Source organism: Myxine glutinosa, chromosome 11 (assembly GCF_964187855.1).
Source record: "Myxine glutinosa chromosome 11, kmMyxGlut1.1, whole genome shotgun sequence".
NCBI lineage: Eukaryota > Metazoa > Chordata > Myxini > Myxiniformes > Myxinidae > Myxine > Myxine glutinosa.
In genome coordinates, this window is record NC_136271.1 from 31464255 (window position 1) to 31474842 (window position 10588).

General features: G+C 48.1%; 1 long non-coding RNA gene across 1 annotated transcript; it reads left to right on the forward strand.

Moving 5' to 3' along the window:
• Positions 1-9146: 9146 nt before the first annotated feature.
• Positions 9147-9760, forward strand: LOC144894249 (uncharacterized). The gene is made up of 2 exons (XR_013624932.1): positions 9147-9428; positions 9459-9760. It is a non-coding gene; the product is annotated as an uncharacterized LOC144894249 (long non-coding RNA).
• Positions 9761-10588: the final 828 nt, after the last annotated feature.

The window sequence follows — 10588 nt, forward strand, 5'->3', positions numbered from 1 at the left end:
GGCCAGCATTCTGCTTTTGCGCAGCACAGACATCCCACAAGTCCCGAATTTAAAAAAATATTATCATGAATAGACCGATTTAAAATACAAAAAGATTGATGAAAGTGTATTAAAAAAACAAAGAAGGGGATTTATTAGGTTTACAAGGACTTTGGAAAAGATTTTGTAATCCGCACAAAGCAGAGAGGTAGGCCACCAATTTTGTAAAGATTGTAAGTCTCCTTTTTTTTTTTTTTTGTATACAAGATCAAGGCTCGTGTAAGAGCTAACATGAATCCCCAAAAAAACAAAAAACGGACACACAAAACATACAATAAAGGGATCGGGAGACCAGATGGGGAGAGAGAGGGAAGCAAACAAGTACAACAGCAGAGAACAGGGACATTGGAAGATCTGTGGGAGGGATAGGGCTTGGGACTTAGGTCTGTGGAAGGCATGGGAAGGCGGGAGGGGGGAGGGGGGCGGGGTAAATAAATAAATAAATATATATATATGTATACCATACATACATACATATATATACACTATATATAAAACACTGGCATAAATGGTCTTACCTTTCGTCTTGTGCTTGTCCATGCCTTTCCTTTCTTCGAGATAAGGCGCACAATTGCACGGCGACAACTTAGAGGTAACACACCCTCTTGTAAACTATACTTTAAAACATCTAAAAGTGTCGGACCGAGGAAATCCCAGAATGTTTTATAAAATTCCACAGGTAACCTTCAAAGCCAGGTGCTTTATGATCATTAAGGCTATTTAGAGCAATTAAAAGTTCCTCCACTGTAAAATATTGTTCTGGAGAGCAATTACTTTTCTTTGCGGTAAAAACATTCTTTATAAAGTCTCTGATAAAACACTTCAACTGAGCATTCTCTTCAATAAGTTGTCCATCACTTGAGCATAAGCTTAGCAACGATCGATTAAACTTTGCAGCTTTTTCAAAGCTAAAAAAAGTCTTTCCAACAAGTTTCTGAAGTAGATAGACCTTTTACTCAGAGTCGTGTTAGCACTCCGAGAGCATCATCTTTAGTTAAAACATTCAGTAGGGCTTGTTTCGAGTGAAGCTGCTGGCATCGTACATCCTCATCAATGTTAACCGTGTTTTCTTGCAAGTCAAGAATTTCTTTCTTTAAAATGCATATCCTGGCTTGCTTTACATTCGTGAAATTGTTCCTATATTGGTGGCACAATACTCGGATTTCTGCTTTTATGTAATCCCACCACTGGCAAAGATTGGTGAAATCATTCCGTGATTCTAGAATCCGAAGCCAGACATTTTTGAAAGAAAGTTTAAAAAAGGAATCGTCATACTAAATACGCCATTTCGTGTCTGTCTGTCTGTCTGATGAATTTTTGACGCCAATACATTCCGTCGTTACTTATCCAATCTCAACCAAACTTGACAGGATGACGAAGGGTTCCATAATGAAGGTTGTAGCGCATTCATTTGCCCCCCTCCCCAAGGGGGTTTTCTCCCCCGAGCGGTTTTTCCCTGCCATTGCCATCAATGGCGTTGCATGTTGAGGTGTATATTAAAGCGCGGCGTTAGGCGCGCTGCTTGTGAGCAAGGAGGAAGCGGACAAGCGGTAACATATAAACGTCTTTATTGCAAGACTACACTGTAACACTGAACTTCTCCGGGCTGGTCGCCCGGGGTATATCATGAGGCCACGCCTACCCCTCGGGCGTGGCCACCGCCCACTTGGTGCGTGGAATGATGTCACCACGCCAGTGGGCTTTTGTGTCCGCCACACGCGCCCCCCCAGAATTCCCGCGCACCTGGAGGGCCAGTTTGCGGGGCAGACGAATGACCCGGCCGAAGCGCCCCCTGGCGATCGGCGGCGTCCGGGGTGCAGGGATACCAGGTGGGATGCCCCTGGCTGCCCCTGGGATGGGTGCAGGACCGGGGGGCGCCGTGGCGGCAGGGCTGGGCGGTGCCGGGGGTCCGCCCGCAGGAGGGCGGCCCCGACGTGGGGGTCGGGCCACTGGCGGTGGATGGTCCACATCGAGGTGGGCCGGCTTGAGGCGGTCTACCGAAACGCGGTCAGGAGTACCGCCGATGTCCAGGGTGAAGTGCTTCGCCCCGGTCTCCAGCACGCGGAAAGGCCCGTCGTACGGGGGCCGCAGTGGTGTCCGATGGGCATCGTGGCGGACGAAGACGTACTCCGCCGTGTGAAGCTCCGGGGCGACGTGCGTCGGTGGGTGCCCGTGGCATGCCGTTGGCACCGGGGCGAACCTCTGGGCGGTCTCTTGCAGAGCGGAGCGCTGCTGTGCCGCGGACCATGGTGCCGTGGAGTCGGGGAGGAACTCGCCCGGCACCCGCAGCGGTTGCCCGAAGACCAACTCCGCCGCGGATGCGCGCAGGTCCTCCTTGGGCGCCGTCCGGAGGCCCAGCAGGACCCAGGGGAGCCTGTCGACCCAGCCGCCGTCGCGGAGGGTGGCCCGGAGCGCGGCCTTCAATGAGCGGTGAAATCGCTCACACAGGCCGTTAGCCTGAGGGTGGTAGGCCGTGGTTCGGTGCAGCCGGACCCCGAGCCCCTGCGCAACCGCCCCCCAGAGCTCCGAGGTGAACTGGGGGCCGCGGTCGGATGAGATGTCTGAGGGGGCGCCGAACCGGGCGACCCAGGTGGCGATGAAAGCCTGCGCGACATCGGCCGCCGTTGTCGATGCCAAGGGCACGGCCTCCGGCCACCGGGTGGTGCGGTCCACCATGGTGAGGACGTGGGTGAAACCCCGCGAGGGGGGCAGAGGTCCCACCAGGTCCACGTGGACGTGGTCAAACCGGCGTTCCGGCACCGTGAACGGGGCCAACGGGGCCTGGGTGTGCCGGTGCACCTTGGCGCGCTGGCACGCGAGGCATGTCCTGGCCCAGCCGCGGACGGCCTTCCGGAGGCCATGCCAGACGAACTTGTCGGCGATCAGCCTTTGGGAGGCCCTCGCGCCCGGGTGGGACAGGCCGTGGATGGCGTCAAACACCTGGCGCTGCCAGCCCGCGGGCACAATGGGGCGAGGACGCCCGAGGGAGACGTCGCACAAGAGGGCCGCGCCCGCGCCATCGAACGGCACCTCGGTGACGCGGAGGCCCGTGACGGCGGTCCGCAAGGCCTGGACGTCGGGGTCAGCGGCCTGGTCCGCTGCCATCCGGGCGTAGTCGATGCCGAGGTGGACTGCGTGGGTGACGGCCCGGGAAAGGCAATCCGCAACCGGGTTGTCCTTCCCCGCGACGTGCTGGATGTCCGTCGTGTACTCGTGTCAAGTTGTAGATTTGTTATTGCCTAAAGTTCAGTTATAGACGTTGGTTGCTAATGTGTTATGATTTAAATGTTGTTTAAAAATGCTATTTTCATAAAGTTAATAAAGGGTTTTTGCTTCGTTTTAGTTTTGGATGAGGAAAGGCTCGCTGAGGTCATGCTGGACAATTGTATACGTGTGCTTTTTTCGAGGCTAGATAAGGCCGGTCGTAAAACCACGCCCACATGCGCGTGATTTTGCGTAACGCTAGTAGAATGTTTAGAGTGCAGACATAAACCTATCGTTAACCATATATATTTTGTATTAATCACAGCGACGCATGACTCTGTATAAACATGCTTTGAATTACTCATGTAAACAAACCCATAAAATATATGGGTTTGTTTGGCCAAGCATGCACTCTTCTCTTTGTGAGTTACATTTCTGTTTTCTCGGAGCCCAGAGAAACATTTGGTCCGAATGATAAGGAAGGGCTGACTCCCCCGAACAGCGGATAACGGTGGGAGGGACTCTCGCCAGTCGCTTTGTTCTCTCGGAGATTTTCTGATAATCGTATTCATATATAAGTGAATGAGAATCAATGTGTTTCCAGGAAGGCTTGACGTGGCATGAGACTGGCTCTTGCTGTAGATGTCTTGGCTTCTTCCGGATCTGTATAAGTTGGTTTCTAATAAAGCTGCGTCATTTCAGGCTATGGTGGACTTCTTTTGCAAACGAAGAGCTGCTTCTTCACAGATGGTACCAGAAGTGGGGTCAGCACCGGACGACGGGAAACGGAGCCCGAGGGACAGGAGGAAGGCTGCCTGAGGCCGGCGCCGGCACGTTGATTTGATTAAAGGTGGGAGTTGTTTTATATCAGAGGGCTATTATTCCAAATTCGTACCTTCCTCCCTCGAGCGGATTCAGTCTCCTTGTCTTCCGCGCTGCCTGCACTCGAACAGAAATTGTAAGTAAAGGCTCATTTTAGGCCTCAGAATGACGTGGCTTTGTTAAAGCCAGGATAAACAAGTAAGGATACCAGTAAGGACTTAACAGTAAGCTTAAAGTTACAGTTAGCACCAGGAGGGGAAAATGAGGTCGGACAGCCATATAGGCTGAAGCCAGGTGGCCAAGATTTTTCCAGGAAGGAACAGCCCAGAGACAAGATGGGGTATGCCATTGCATGCCAGGGAACGAAGGGCTGTGGCTAACTTAAGAGGGCCATAGGAACATGGCCAGTAAAAGGATTTGCGCAGGATATCGGTGAAGATAACGTTCGGTACAAGGGAAGGGGGAAAAGTGAGGTCGGACAGCCGTAAAGGTTGAGCCAGGCCGAGAACTTTCCAGGAAGGATCAGCCCAGAGCAATAAGATGGGAAGCAAGCTAATGAAAGAAGGGGAACCCCTTAAGGGAACCCCGGCATCTTTCATGTTTAAGAGGCATCATTTTGCCGCGGTAAGACCATTAAAGGACTGGGCTGTGTTAACTAAAGATTTAAATAATCCCTGGCCAGAGGACAAGTAAGTAAGCAGTTAAACAAGTAAATCAGCGAGTGATGCCGCTGGACCAGATACCAGACCAAGACCCCCCAACCCCCCAAGACCTGAGCTCAGTCCCGGGGCTCTAGGCAACAACCCCCACCCCCCCAAGACCTGAGCTCAGTCCCGGGGCTCTAGGCAACACCCCAACACCCCCCGCCCTGCCTTCCCTTTTTCACCTCAACCCACCCCCGTCCAACCCGTCCCCAAAAAAAATCCTTTTCCTTGAATGAGAGACGTAACATGAATGAGCAAAGATTGTTTGGGAGTGGCTGGAGAAAGGCATGATTTGAGTCGATCTGAGTTTCGCGCGAAGGCTGGGAGACTTCTATGAGTATATGAATGAGGAATGAATGTATATTGGGATGTTAATTGACGTGTGTATCTGGCCAATGTATTTGTCTGTCATCTGTTTGGGAGTTGTTTGGGAAGCGAATTGATATAAATCGGGTCAGGAAAGCACTCGGAGTGCCCTTGTCGACCTACTGTTGATATGAAGCGGTTTCTTGGAGATGGTTGCAGGATGGGCTGCTTTGTCTTTCGAGCGGCAGCCGGACGGAGGTTTGGAGTTTGTGGAACTGGAGGTTCAGAATTCGAATCAATATGTGTGTTTTACTTGAATCGAAGAGTTCATTCAATGGCAGATATTGTGGATTGTATGTGTGGGATGTATCGCTGAGGCAGCTCACCTTTGGAATTGGTGTCATATAGTGCATTTTGGGTCAGAGAGGTCAAGCGTCGGAGATCCTGTTTTTTTGCGATGTTTACGAGCTAGGGATGAGTTCTGACAGCTCAATGTTCTGACAGCTCACTACATGTCAGGTCGTAGATTTGTTATGACAGCTCTATGTTATGACAGCCGACTGCATGTCCCAACGTGAGGTAAACCCCGCCGTGAACGCGAATAGAGCGGCGTGCAGGGAGTGTTGGGATTCGTGTGGAGGCACGAGGGTGCGCGCCAAGACGGGGGGCGGCGTGGCGTCGTCGCGTTGAGATGGTTGTGCCAGGTCGATCGGCGATCTCTGAATTTAAATCGGATTTTTGTCATGTGTGTTGTGAAATTTACGTCTATCCGAGAATCCTGGCGATGTTCGTTTAATTAAAGTGTGGTACAAACCTGTGTTTCCGCCGTGCGGCTCCGTGGAAGTTTGGGTAGAGGGATATTGTGCGTTCGGGCAGGAGCCGAGCGAGCCGCGAGTCACGGGTGTGCTGTATGAGACTTGCTCAGAGTGCCGGCGATAACTCGCCCACTCTCAGAGGAAGTGTGTGCCCCGAGAAGATTGTGGGTCGCAGATTGGGCACTCTGGGTGGACACGGGGGTTGCAGTTGTGTGGGCGCGAGGAGGTGTTGATGAAGCGTTGTGCGAACGAGGAGGGATGTGCGAAAGGTGTGCACCAGGTAGAGAGGTGCTGCATTGTAGAGCACGCCTGGAAGTTCCTGGGCGGATTGTGACGGTTGTTGGATTCGTAGAAGTTAGCATTTTGCAATGTGGAGCCACAATAATGGTCATCTGTCTGTCTGGATGTGGAGTTCTTGCAGGGAATGTCGCCGGACTTGTAATTGTATTAGTTGCGGAATAATAAAGCGCTGGTTACCCCAATTCGAAGTTTGACCTTTTAAAGTTTAGTTGACCTTTGTTCGAGATTTGTAAGGGAAAGAGGTCGGAGATAATTCACTAACCTTGGAAGAACGACAGGCGGAGTCAGTCTACAGGGTGTTGCTTTAACGACAGGATATATAGGACTTAAATCTGGAGAATATCGGGACATTATATTGTGGGTAAAACCAAAATCATGTACGTAATTAATGAACAGAGAATATCGAGTCCTGTTTGTCGTTGTAATTGTCGTTGATGTCCCGATTCAGGGGTCTCAAGAAATAAACAGACTTCCGGTGCCGACCGGAAGCGTCAGGTACAGTACGCTTGAGTTTAATTTAACCGGGCCGAGCACAGTGACGTGCGTGATCGAGCAATGGGGATAGTCATGGTCAGTGAAATGCAGTGAAATGCAGTGAACATGCCCGATTTGGCTTTGCGAGGCTCCGGATAGAAATTGGCATTTCGATGCTGTGGATTATATTGTGCCTGCCCGGAAAGGTGATGTCCTGTGCTGGGGCTGGCGACATGCCTCTGTTATTTGTCTGTCTGTCGGTCTGATTGTAAGTCTTTGGTACTGGGAGGGCTAATTGAGTGCTTAGGCGTCATTGTTCCATGGAGGCAGGAGCTGTGAGTCACAAAATGTAAACGGGAACTTTGTGTAACTTTGCACCGGATCCACAAACAGAGAGATGGACAGGACAACAATGGAGTTTATATGGACGGGTTTGGGGCAGGTTCAATTTGACGATTACAGAGGGCTTTGTTCTGTTCACGAAACATGTAAAATTCATGGAGTTGAAGTGGTTTGCAAGAAGGCAGCAGAGTCAGTACTGGGATGCAACTTCGTCCAGGGGTTTTGGTCCAGCCTGCAAGGAGTCCAGGGGCTTGTTTCAGGGCTGGGTCGCCAAAAATGGGATGCTGTGCCCATCTGGATGTAAAATTATCCATCAAGGACGGGGAATGATGTGCAGTGTGATTGATTGGAGGTAATAAGGATTTGTGTTGATTTCCTGATTTGAGTTCATCTGGAAACAAAGACAGATGGGATTAATGTGTATATCAGGAACATTTTGGAAAAGAAATTTGGATATATGACATTACTAAAATATAACCAAGCAATTGAGAGTTCTTGGGTTAATGGGATATAAATAAATGCATCTACAAGTTGATGGTTTATAAAAATTTAGTTCTGGATGATACTTAAACGATGAACAATGTTGGCAATATACAAAGAATGTGACTTGTTTTTTGGGGGGGAAAACATGTGGTTTAAAAATGGTTGGCTAAGTTTTAAAGATGGAGATGTTTCGCAGAACTCTTATGATTATTTATATGAGTGGTGGACTATTCCATGGCGAAGCATTTTTCAGTTTATTGAAAGTTGGATTTTGTAAAATAATGGTTTAATATAACCACAGTAGAAAATAATATACAGATTTGGGACATTTTGTAAACTTTCGAATAATGAGAAGATTCATAAAATTCATTTTATTTATTTCATGGAAAATATTTGGGTTGCAAGTGGAGAAGCATGGTATGGTATAAAAATAAAGAGGGAGTATCCAGGAAAAGGATGTTCAAGTGAACTTTGTGCTGTGAAAAGAATGTCGAGTTAATGGAAGTGTTTTGTTCGATTAATTTTGTTCAATTTGTGTTCAAATGACCATCGATGTTGGGGGCAAAGTTATGGGTGAATTTGGTGAGTGGTTGTGGGCAAACGAAGATTAATTTAGATTTATCATAGTTAAGTTCGAGGAAGTTGATTTGAAGCCAGAATTTCATTTGGATGCCAGAAAGGAGAAAGGAGATGCTGAAAGCCAGAAAGGAGATGCTGTTGTCTACTCTGAATGACAGGTGGTGGTATCCAGGGCGCTGAGGAGTTTTGTTCACGTTGTAAAGTTTGTTTATTTATTTGTTTATTTAGTTTGTTTATTGTAGAGAAGAGTGCTTTTGGGATTCCGGAGCCAGAGTGGATAATTTGAGAGTAGTAGGTGGTCCTTGTGGGCTTGGGAGTGAACTGATTTGGGTTTAATAGGCACAAGCTGGTCTAAACAGGGTGAGGAGGATGGTGTGATTGATGATGTCAAAGGAGGCGTTGAAGTGAGGAGGATGAAAATGTTGAGGTTGCCGGCATCAGAGGAGAGAAAAGGTCGCTGGTGATTTTGAGGAGAGCAGTTTCAGTACTGTGGCTGGAGCAGAATCCGGATTGGGATGTTTCATACAGGTTATTGGCAGAGTGGTGATGTTTGAGTTGAGTGGCCACAGCACGTTCCAAAACTTTTGACAGAAAGGGTAGGTTGGAGATGAGTCTGAAGTTATTTAGGGTGTCAGGGTTTAGTCCAGGGTTTTTCCAGAATGGGGGTGAAGTTTCACGAGTTTTTGGGGAAATCGGTATGTGAAGCTGGATTAAGTTGGAACTGCTTGATGAGCCATGGAGATGGATTGGGTTTTGTTGTTGGTTGTCTGGGAGTTCGGTTGTTGCATTGCCAAAGGTTTCTGTGTGGTGGACACACTCGTTGGCTGTTGTCTTGTGTGACGTGGATGGAGATGTATGTGGCTGCGTGTGGCTGCCTGGAGTCGGGAAGACGGCTACAGTGGTTGATATTGGTTGTGGATCGTCCGGGGTGCTTCGATTTGCATAGGGGGTGAAGATTGGGATATTACATTATTTTAAGTAAGTATTGGTATGAGTAATTACATAAGTAATTATGAGTTATTATGAGTATTAGTTATGAGTAAGTGGTTATTTTAGTAAAGTTACATGTTTCGCTGTGTTGTGGATCTGCGGACAAGCTAGTTTGATGGGTACCCTGGGGTCTTCGGCGTGTCTATGTGTTTGGCTATCTGTTACACCGGACTCTTGAATGGGTTTTCATGAGACGAATTTCAGACATAACAGTGAGAATCTATTTTGAGCGAATCACAGTGGGTGAGGAAAACATTGTGTGTGACCAGACACCAGAACTGACCAGAATTGAAATTGGAAGTAGACCAGGTTATTTCTATTATTTGTCTATTCGTGAAAATAAATAAATAATAGGGGGAGGTTAATGGAGGTTAATGGTGGTTTGTTTGTGTTAATGGAGGTTAATGGTGGTTTGTTTGTGTTAATGGAGGTTAATGGTGGTTTGTTTGTGTTAATTCTAGTTGAAACTCTCGCTGAAGTAATTTTCGTTTATTTTTATTATTTTATTGATTTTTTTATGATTTTGATTGATTTTTTGATTTGATTTGAGAGTTGAGATGATTGATTTTTTATTAATTTTATAATTTTATTTTTATTGATGTTGGAAACAGGTAATGGGATGCTGAGAGAAGGATTGAATTTAATTTGAATTGGACTGGATTAAATGGGATTGAATTTAAAAATTGAATATTGGATAAAATTGGATCCACTTGAAAAAAAGTGGATTAGGAAATTGGAGAAAAGGTGTTCTATGAAACTATGAATTGAATGAATTGAATCTATGAATTGGAGACCTGTAGACCAGGCGCTCCCAGGAGACTTGTGGACCAGGTGTTCCACCAGAGGAAAAAGACCAGGTGTTCGTGGAGCACTTCACCTGCAAGAACGCCTTGGAACCAAGGTGGAAGGGACCAGTCCAGGTGTTGCTGACTACACCAACGGCAGTCTTTTGCGAGGGCAAGACTTCGTGGATCCACGCCACGCACTGTAAGTTGGCCATACAAGCACCAGACACTACACCACAGCAACCACAGTAAGGATGGGCCTAATCATAGGTACAATACTATTGATAGCGACAGCAGCTAGGGGAAACTCCGATTCCAATAGATGCGAAAACGAAACCCGACACCTCACCGTAACATGGGGACAAAGAGTATCACTACCATGTTTCGAACAGAAAGCCCTGCACACAAATTGGGTGAACATAAATTGGCTAGCACTGTCGGCAGGGCCTGGACGCGTTGGCATGGTACTACAAAAGCAACGAGAGTTCCGGGAAGATGGGCAAGCTAGCATTAAGACCTTGGCCCAACCAGGATACAAATGGGGAACCCCTGATTTTAAGCTACAAACACGCACGCGCCTAGAGAAAGGCATGACTATGCAGGTCCGGTGCAGCGTCTGGACCCCTGGTGCGGCCGGTGGCGAAAAGAACTACATACGATGCAACGAATACATACTCACGCCGCAACCCCAGGATAAGGCCCCAAAGAGGGGGGAAAACACATATTGGAAAGTGGCCAGGGAGGT